This window comes from Panicum virgatum, chromosome 4K (genome assembly GCF_016808335.1).
Source record: "Panicum virgatum strain AP13 chromosome 4K, P.virgatum_v5, whole genome shotgun sequence".
NCBI lineage: Eukaryota > Viridiplantae > Streptophyta > Magnoliopsida > Poales > Poaceae > Panicum > Panicum virgatum.
The window spans coordinates 41,618,033-41,628,242 of record NC_053139.1 but is presented as its reverse complement, the minus strand read 5'-3'; the positions used below and the strand labels follow the sequence as shown (position 1 = coordinate 41,628,242).

General features: G+C 51.7%; 1 pseudogene; it reads right to left on the bottom strand.

Annotated features, from left to right (window-relative positions):
* Window positions 1-6,884: 6,884 nt before the first annotated feature.
* Window positions 6,885-10,210, bottom strand: LOC120704118 (annotated as a pseudogene).

The window sequence follows — 10,210 nt, the reverse complement described above, 5'->3', positions numbered from 1 at the left end:
TTCATGGGTACATGATTATTAGAGCAAAGGTTCTAGCTTAGAGACTACTCCTATCATGGGGATTCTTGCTCAATCCTAAGGGAGCGCTTCTTCAGTGGAAGATACTGTTCCGTGGGATCATCGGTCTGAGTACCCTTATCCCAATGGGTTTCCTCGGGCTCTTCTTCCTCTGTCTGAGTACCTACGTCCCAATGGGTTTCCATGGGTTCTTCATCTTCATCTTCCTCTATCCATCCACCTATTCCCCAGCGAGCCTCGTACCTCCGCATCTGAGCTTGGAGAGCGGCTAGCGAGTTCTCGGCACGTGCGGCCCTTGTCCGCTGCTCTTCCAGTTCTGCCTCTTTTTCATCCATTTGGACTTGGAGGGCAGCCAGGGAATACTCGGCGTGTGCGGTCCTTGTCCGTTGTTCATCCAGCTCCTGGGTTGCCTTTTCTGCTCTGTGAACTTGTTGCTTTAGTTGTGCTGCTTGCTCACGGTAGAGCTCATCTAGGCCGGTGAGGTAGATGGACAGGTGGGATACAGTGTCTTCCAGATCTTCTTCTTCCCTCCCGAGTCCTCTCATTCGGGCGATCCAGGTGCGTCCTCTTCCTTCAGTTGGCGGGAAGAACCCCATAGGAGTCCGCTGAAGGTGATGCTTGTAGATCACTCGGAGCCGTCGCAGGGCTTTACGGGCGGCTTTCCGATAGGTATCCGGGAAACTCCAGTGGTGGAGATGAACCAAGGGTCCACATCAGGATAGCGGGTGCTTCTTGCTATGAAGATCATTAGGTCACACCGAAGAGTACCCTTGGAGTCGTACTCCCGATAGAGAAACTCTGGTGGATCCACAACTCCGATGCGTTCCAGGCTGAGTATCAACAACTTGGGAAGGCCGGGCTCTGCGAAACAGATTCCGCCAATCCATCCATTGTCAGCCATCTGGAACAGGGCAAGAACCAAAGGTAAGTGTTTCTGTGAGGAAAGGATTAAGGATAGAAAAGTCCTAAGGTAAAGGGTCTAAAAACGGGTTTCGCTCCTAGGGTCACGTCCTACGGCCAACCTACGGCTCTGATACCACCTGAAGCGTCCCCTCCTAAGAGAATACTTAAATGTGATACAAAACATCAGTTCCAGGAGGCTGATGCCACATTTATTACATCAGATGGTTCAAAACCGTACAAACCTTGGAGGACACTCGATACAGATAATAATAATAACTAACCAAGCTACGACATAACACCAGACCGCAAACCACATGGGGTCTACCACAGGCTCAGAGTACTGCGACAGCGGAGGCATCTCGACAAGGCCGGTACCACAGGCAAGGTTGGGTGTAGCACGATAACCCTACTCGGCGTCGTCTGGTATGAAGTCTGGGTCTTCTTCTGTAAAAAGTAAGAGTGGGGTGAGTACAAACGTACTCAGCAAGTCCAACCACACCCACGGAGGAGGTTATAACAGAATAATATGCATAGGTAAATCAAGGAATAGGTTACGGTTTAATTTGCAGAAAAACGATATTTTATGCAGGGGTTCATTTAACAGAAAACCCTTTTTTTTAAAAACAGTTTTTGTAGTAACACAGAGTTTAGGTTTTAAAACTGCTACCGGACTCCCCGTCCGTCGTAGCACACGGCACAACTGCCGGACATAATTCCAAAACAACTCACACCAGCCCATCCCAAGGAAACACTAGTTATGTGACCACACCGTAACTCGCCCAATACCGTGGGCACGGACTATTCGAATAGATTCTTAACTCTACAGAGGTGTGCAACTTTACCCACAAGCAGGATACCACAACTCGAACACCGTCGTGTCGGTGTAGATCCCAACATAGCCATTACCCACCATAGCTAAGCCTGACTAGCCATCACGGGATGCACCAAGGGGTCATCGACTGTTTACTTAGGTATAACCGGGTATAAGTCACTCGGGGCTTATCCCTTTTCCTCAGTCACCCGTTGCTCTCAGCTCTCCTGATGGCTACCACACCAACTAGTGGGATTTATGCTACGCTGTTGCCCATTCAACGGTCGAGTGGTTTGCACGATAGTGGAGTTAGGTGAGATGACACACCAACTCGGTCCTTAGACACGACAAGATGGATATCTCCCTTCTTTTGCCTTGCCACATTGGCACAAGCACACCAAATGGCAAATCCGTAGAAATGCCATCCATCCCGTCTACACTTTCTTTACAAAAACACCACATTTATACCATCCCATACGCACACATTTTCTTTATAAAATAAATAGTAATGGGAATAAAGTCCTAAGCGTTCTAATATCGATTAACGTCCAAGCAAAATCAGACATTAATCTAGGTAGTCAAGGAATGGTCATCACAAATCAAGGGGTGGCTATCCAACCGTGTTTTCATGCAAGCAAAACATATGCAATTTTTATAAAGCAGGCCATTGGGTTGTGTTCATAAAAACTAGGACAGAAACATGCATCAAAGGATGAGATTGAACTTGCCGTCTTCGTAGCCTTCGGGGAAGTCCTGTCCTTCGGGCTCGGGGTCGCGGAACTGGTCCTCGTCCTCCTGCTCACAGAACTGCTCGTTGACGGGCTCTCCTTCGTTCACTCCGCGGTCTACAGCACACACAACCAAGCGTCCAATCAAAACAAAGATTCATCATTGAGCTCGAATCGGGAACACATAAAATATAGAGATAGAAGTGGCATTTTTGAGTGGTTTCTTAATGGTAAGGCCGAAACTGAGTTAAGAGATACTTGGTAAGGTTTCGGGTTGATTAGAGGTCGTTAGGTTCATGAAATAATAGGTTTAGTAGAGGTTCGGGGGTCGGTCAGGGGCGTGGTTGTAATTACTCCTCGAGAAGGCAGGGACCTATTTGTAATTTCTAGAAATATTTGGACTAAACTGGAAAGGTCTAGGGCATACTTGGAATTATGTTTCATGTGAAAGGGTTTTCTTGAAAATAAAACAAGGGACAGGGTTCTTTTTGAAAAGAAAGGATATAAGGACAAGGGTCCTTTAATAGAATGGGAGGAGATGGGGGGCCTAAATGCAAAATGGCCATTCATCCCCTTCCTCCCATCGCAAAACAGGGGAGGGGGCGCCGGCTCACCGGCGGCGGCCAATCCGGCCGCTCCGAACTCCGGGGGTGGCCGTGGACCGGGGGAAAAGAGAGAGGGGGGTACGGGGGACCGATCCCCGGCCTCACCTCGAGCTAGGGTGGCGTGCAGCGGCGGGGCGACGGGAGCAGGCGGCGGCGGGCGGGAGTGGCTGCGGCGGCGGCGCTGCGGGCCGAGAGGGGAGGCTAGGGTCGGCGGTGAGGTGGCGTGGATGGCCGCGGAGCTCGGGGGGGTCCTTTTATAGCCAAGCGAAGGCGGTGCGGCGGCGTGAGTAGTTGTGGCCGGTGAGGTGGCCCGGCGAGCGGCGCGGGGTGGAGTAATGGCGTGCGGCCGTCTGCGTGCGTCGTGACGCGGCGTGCGGCGAGGGCGGCGAGGCAGGGCACGGCGAGCGGCACTGCGGGCGCACGTGGGCGCGCGCGGGCCGAGCAGGGCGCCAGCAGTGGGTGTCGCGGCGTCGAGCGGGGCGGCGCGGGCGGCGAGGCCGCGGCGAGCGCGGGCGCTGGCACTGCTGCGGGGAGGCGCAGCGACGCGCGGCGCGCGGCGCGGTCGGGTACGCACGCGGGCTCAGCGAGCGACGCGGATACGGCTCGACGCGCGGCGCGGTGCACGCGGCGCGCGTGCGCGCGTCGCGGCTCGACGCGCCGGGCGCCGTGCGCGTGCGCGGCGGCGAGCGTGCGCCGCTCGGTGTGCCGCGGTGCGGCGAGCGCGTGCGGGTGCGCGCGGGTGCGCACGTGTGGGCGTGCGTGGGGAGTGGGTGGAGCGCAAGCGGGCGGGCGGCGTCGCGGCCAGGGAGGGCCAGGGCAGGCCGGAGAGGGAGCAGGGAGTGCGGGGAGGGAGCCGGCCTGGCGGGGCTCGGGCGAGCGGGAGTGAGGCAGAGGAGGGAGAAAGGAAGGGGGAAGAGAAAAGAAAAGAAGAAAAAGAGAAAAGGGGGAAAAGAAATGGGAAAAAGGAAAAGAAATAGGGAAAAAATGGGAGGGATGGAAAGGAAAAGGAGGGGGGCGGTGCGCGCCAGCGGCGACCGCGACTGCGGTCGGCCACGCGTGGCGTGCGGCCGCGGGAGGTGGGGCACGCGGTCGGAGGGGAGAGAGGAAAAAGGAGGGGGCGGGATTCGCGGCGGCTGGTCACGACGCGTCGCGCTGGATGGGAAGGAGATGAGACGTGGATTGAATTCGGGTGTCGGGTCAGATCTCCGGGGATCGGGAGATCGGAACAGGAAGGTTTCCGGGAAGTTAGGGTTAGGGTTTGAGTCGAGCTCAACAACAAAAACAAATTTAGCGCATGATTTATTTTGGTGAGTTTTCGGGATGTCACAGGAGACATATCCTGTGCAATTAAGTTTATGGTGCAATTATCGTGCAATCCAACTAAAAAAAGTCTCAAAAAATTCTGAAAAAAAATCTTGAATGTGCATCTCAACCTACTTCATCTATATATAAAATTTCAGGGTCAAATTCGTCTTCCTCTGGAAGTTAAAAAAAAGACAAGCTGGGCCGACCGGATGGATCTCTGCTACAGGACCGAGGCAGTGGCGAGGGTGCGGCCGGCCGAGGACAAGCTGGGCGAGCTGGGCTTCAGGTACAAGTACGGCATGGAGGAGATCCTCGACGGCAGCGGTGCCTGCGCGGCGAGGTTGGGCTGTCTCGATGCAGCCAAGCTCAGCGTGCAGCAAGGGTAAAAACAGCAAGGGGGCTGCAGTCCTGCAGATAGCGCGCCGCTGCCGTGTCGTCCGTCCGGCGTTTTACACGTTCCCAAATTGCCACAAAATCTAGCAAACATGAACGTACCCTGGCTGTATTTTCATGCATGTTAAATTCGGTATTTTCTGCTCGTGCTTATGCTAAAGGCAGGTATGTTTTGTACTGAAATGTGCAAAAAAAAAACCTTCTTCCTGTATTTTATTCCTTTTTTGAGACGAAAATCTATCTGCAAGGTGTCAAGCTAGCCGCGCATTCGCAAAGAAAATCTGCACCGAGCTCCGAGAACTTTCCGTGCGGATAACCTAGTAATCTTCCATCGAGCGCAACGGAAGAAGGTTGAACCGGTCGCCATCGACGCTGACTCGGATCATCCCATCACGTGACTGTGTTCCACGCTCTCTTGTATTAGCAGTAGTTTTTTTTTGCGAGAAGGGATAGCGTTACATTAACATGAAAACGTGATCAAGTACAGAGCTTCCCCTTTTTGCAAAAGGGTCCCCACGAAAATTAGAAACTTCCCTGATCAACAACCCAAACTCGCCAACTCCCATGCGAACCAGAGCACCCCTGCACCGGATCAACCAAGAACAGCAACCAAATCCGCCACCAGCGACCTAGCCGGCCAAAAAAGGAATCCGCAGCCACCGCGAGCAATAGCAGCCTGGAAGGAAATGCCACCGCAGGGGAAACTTGCTGCCTCCCACTCGCAAAGACAGCGAGAAAGCTCACACTCACCTCACCGGCGACGCCGTAACCGGAGAAGTAGAGGAGCAAGAACAAAAGCTTCGCAGTATCATCGATGTAGAAGATGCCGATGCCGACACCAGCTCCGCCATCGTTGACATCGACGAATTGAAGCAGCAGAGCAGACGCCAATGAAACGCCGGAGACGATGCTGCTCTGGATCTGAGAGCACGCAACCCAACAGAGGCATCCACCCACGCCGGCCTCGCAGATCCCTCGCCCAGCACGCCGCCAAGGACGCCGACAGCTACAGAGGAGGGCCCAGGAGGATTATTCGTCGCCGCAGCAGCACCGCCGCCGCCAACAACAAAAGCTCCACCGCCATGGAAGACGGCAAGCAAACCCTAGGAGAAACTAGAAACTAGCTACCCTATACAAGCTCGCACGGCAAGGGGCAGATCCCCTCATCTCCCGTCCCGGGCGAGGCGCCGGAGTCGAAGGAGACGAGGGGATCGACGCAATCACCGCCGAGAAAACTCGAGTCGCCTGTTTTCGCCCCTCTCGTGACTGTAGCAAGGGGAAAAACACGCATTCCTGGAGTTGGTTACTAGCAGTAGCTAATAAAACGCCTGTATCATTTTTAAGGAAACAGAAGGGATATTCCCATACTGATTATGCATTAAACATGTATACAAAGGATGGTAGAGTACTACGGGGAGTCTTCACGAAAGAAAGAAAGATAAGATGAAAAAACAAATTACAACAGAACTTGTAACCATCGGGATATCTGGTCTTTGTGTTTTATCTTTGCTTTTAGTAGAACCAGAACAAGCTCACTTTTGAAGTGCCTAGCAGATAAAAGGCGCGAGACGGAGCAACGGGGCACTCGGGTTCCCGGCTCCTATCTTGAAGACCGTCAGATGTGCAGCAACAGGATTGTGACACGTATGTGATGGGAGAGAAAGAGAGGGGACGCGTGGTGGACTGCTATATTAAAAACACATTATATCTTCAGCAACATAGAGAAGCACCAAGACTTGTTGAAGAAATTCATTCGCGACTTGCAAGCAATCACATATACTTGCCAAGAAAATTGTCAGTTAGCAGCTACAGTGCAATGTTACAAACAAACAGAGCACATGGTAGCCTAGTCTAGTGTACAAAAGACGTAATCTTGGTGGGTGTAGCTTCCAGACACGACGTTCTGCCATCTACTATCTGGACAATAGTTTGCTTTTATCCTTAGTATTCAGCAAGCATAAAGCCTCCAGCTCAACATAACATTTGGGTCTTTCGGCCATGGTTCTAAAAAAAAATTATACAGTACACGTCACATCAAATCTTCGGACACATGCATGAAGCATTAAATGCAGTTAAAAAAAATAACTAATTACACAGTCTAACTGATTAGCACAAAATGAATCTTTTAAGTCTACTTAGTCTATGATTGGACATAATTTGTCAAGTAACAACGAAATGTGCCACAGTACCAAAATTCAAACTTTTTCACCAACTAAACACACCCTTAATAGTCCACTGAAAAAATGACATTGAGCAGAGAATTTTAGTCTATGACAGACGACATATCCAATACTGTTAGAACTCAGCTGTGAAATCCAACAAGAACTCAGGATCTTCATAGCAGTATAAGTGAATCAGAAAGCGTACATGATCACAGTTATGGTACACATGTTACTTCAATTATGTGCGCGCCCGCATAAATTCCTCCAAGCGCTCCCATATCTCAAGAGCAGCTGTCCTGTCTTGATGCCTTTTATTTTTGCTTATCTGCAGCATAACACAACCATGTTGGTGTAAGCATTTGCAGCACTGAATTTGATTGAAACCAAGAAAATTTCAACTTTTATCCCATACTCACAGATATGATTTTCACATTCCACTGTTTGACCACCTTGGCTGCCTCCACACTATCATCTTCGAAGCGCACATAGAAACCAATAACTGAGGAAAGTTTCGAGATGTTAGACCACATGAATACATGCCATATCATGCTGCATGAGAAACAGAACAATCTAGAGTTCCCTTCTCTGCACTTAATGCAGCATTTACCACATATCCTGAAATGCAGCAATACAATATAAAGAGAACTTTGAAGCAAATATGGAGTAGTCGAATATGAGAGAATATGATGATCTGAACTCACAGTTACTAAAGCATTCCTCCAGTATAAGGAGAAAATTTCCTAATCATCGAAAAAAATGTGCATCCCTATTTGCCACTGAAAAGTTTATACTTCCTTTTCTGCCATCAAATATAACTTTCAACCCTTATGTGCTGCTACCGTTGGTTCCGTTAGCCATTGCCATCACATTTCCGTTTGCATATGTCAGATTTTTGGGCTAATGACCATACTACCCTCCAATACCTGGCCAGACCTCTAAAAACGACAGCACTTCTCCTCTCCCTTATCCCGTTTGAATCAGGCATGTCCCCCTCTCCCCATTTGCTCCTCTCGAAAGCCTAGATCCAGGATTAGGCTCAGATCAGATGGAGATCTCCATGTTCACGGATGAGGAGTGCTTCAGTCTTTCACGGCTGAGGGTTAGGAGAGGCATGCCAGTGGAGGCGTTGTCCGACACGGGCAGAGAGCTCTGAGAAGGCGTAGTGTTGGCAAGGAGGTGATGACACAGCGAGGTCGAAGCAGAAGGCATGGGACAAGTGGAGCAGACGCTGCCACTATGCAGGGCCTTACTGGAGGTTCCGCAGCCAGGGAATGGCAAATCCAGTGGCAAGCCCTTGCCATACATGGTTCCCAGAAGGGTAAGAACCCTCACCTCCATATGCTTATTTTGAAGAAAAGTGCCCTTCATGCAGTAGTATGTTGATGCTTTATACCACTTTGATTCACAGGATGAATCCCAAATCCAGTTATTTACTAGAAATCAAACTTCTTGGTAACCCCAAAAAAGATTAGGAAGGATTTGCCGTTCTTTTATTGTTGAGAAGGTTCTAGATTCTGAGACAACAAATTTTAAGGACTTTGTCGACTCGATGGTACAGAAGTACCCATCAGCCACCAGGACAAGGTTATAAGGAAATTGTACATGTTCACTACTATGATGATGAATCGAAAACTTTTACCCAAGTTACAACGGATCAAGAACTGCAGTTACTGGTTGACAGACATAGTGAGAGTAAGGCTGTGCTAGTTGATTGCATACTGTGATCCCTCAGAACCATATCAGCCATTAAGCCAGTAATTCACAAGGAAGAAAGGACAGTGGTACTGGCAAATGCCCTATCTATAAGGGCGATGGGCACCACTGGCATTGCTAGGCTGAAAGTTAGATTCGACGGTAGAGGAGGAAGTTTAAATTTTCAGTGGGAAATAGAGAAGAGCATCTTTTTTACAGCAAATAGGGAATTTTCTCCAGTATTAAACAGATAGACCTCTTACAGAAAAGGGTGGGTGGTAAAGTTCAGTGGTTGTGACCAAAAGAGAAGGGGTGGATCCACATATAGTGCATTGAAGCTAAACAGGGAGTTCAAGTAGTACATGTTATTGTTTAATTCCCGAAGCAGCAACAAAAACAGTAGCAAAAACTAATTTATTGCTCAAAGCCAATGCTGAAACAAGGTAAGCTCCTAACAAAATGACACCAAAGCTACCGTGTCCTGTAATATACTCAAATGAAGCTACATGCATAATAAATTGCAACCAGAATGTAGCAACAGGACAGTGTCAAACAGATTGCAAATGCTTGAAGCATGCCATGTAAGAAGAAAGGGTCAAGAGCCACACCTCTGTTGAAGATCTCTACATGATCCTTGAAGGGCCAGTCCTTGAACTGCCACTCCTTGCCGAGCACAAACACGCCCACCACCCGCCCCCAATCGTCCGACTTGAGCGAAGCCGGCTTGTCCCTTACCTCGAATGAGACGGCACCCCCAGCCGCGCCCGCCCTCTCCGCGCGAATCAGCTTCTTCTGCACCGTGACGCTCTCCGGCTTGCCTCCCTTGGTCGCCCGCATCCTCTCCTCGCTGGGCACGAACACCCCGTCCTCGAGGAACTCCTTGACGTTGTAGATCGTAATCAGCGTCTGCGAGGCGCTGGGCACGACGCCGTCGCCCAGGGCCCTGTCCACGACCATGGCTTGGCGAGGGCGGCCGCGCCGGCGGCGGAGTCGGCGCGGGAGGATGGCGTCGCGTCCTTGGCGCCGGCCTTGCGCTGCTCGTCCTGGCGGCGCAGGGCGGCCTGGAAGACGGCGAGGAAGTCGCGGCCGCGGGCGTCGAGGAACGCGTTGCGGTCCTTGAACGGGCGCTCGAGCGCGCGGATTTGCGCCCCCGTGGTGGGCTCGTGGGCGGCGGCGAGGGCGGGTGGAGGTGGGTCTCGGGCGGCGCGAAGGCGGAGGGGAGGAGCGGGTCGGCGGAGGGGAGCGAGTTGTGGCCGAAGCGGAGGAAGTCGAGGAAGGTCTTGCGGTCGGGGAGGGAGACGGGCGGGATGCGGCGGAGGCGCGCGGCCTGGATGAAGTCGGTGTGCTTGAGGTCGTGGTGCTGCGCGAGGAAGACGGCGGCGGAGAGCGGGTAGGGGCGGTTGGACTGCTTGGAGGTGAAGGCTGTGGGGGGGTTGGCCGGGAAGGTGTAGTCGTCGCCGGAGAAGATGATCTTGTCCAGCTCGTTGCGGGCGGCGTAGTCGCGGAGCACGGAGAGGGGATCCATCGCCGCCGCCGGCGACGCTCGTCTCCTCTGGGTTTGGGTTTTTTTGCTACCTTGCTCTTTCGGCTAGA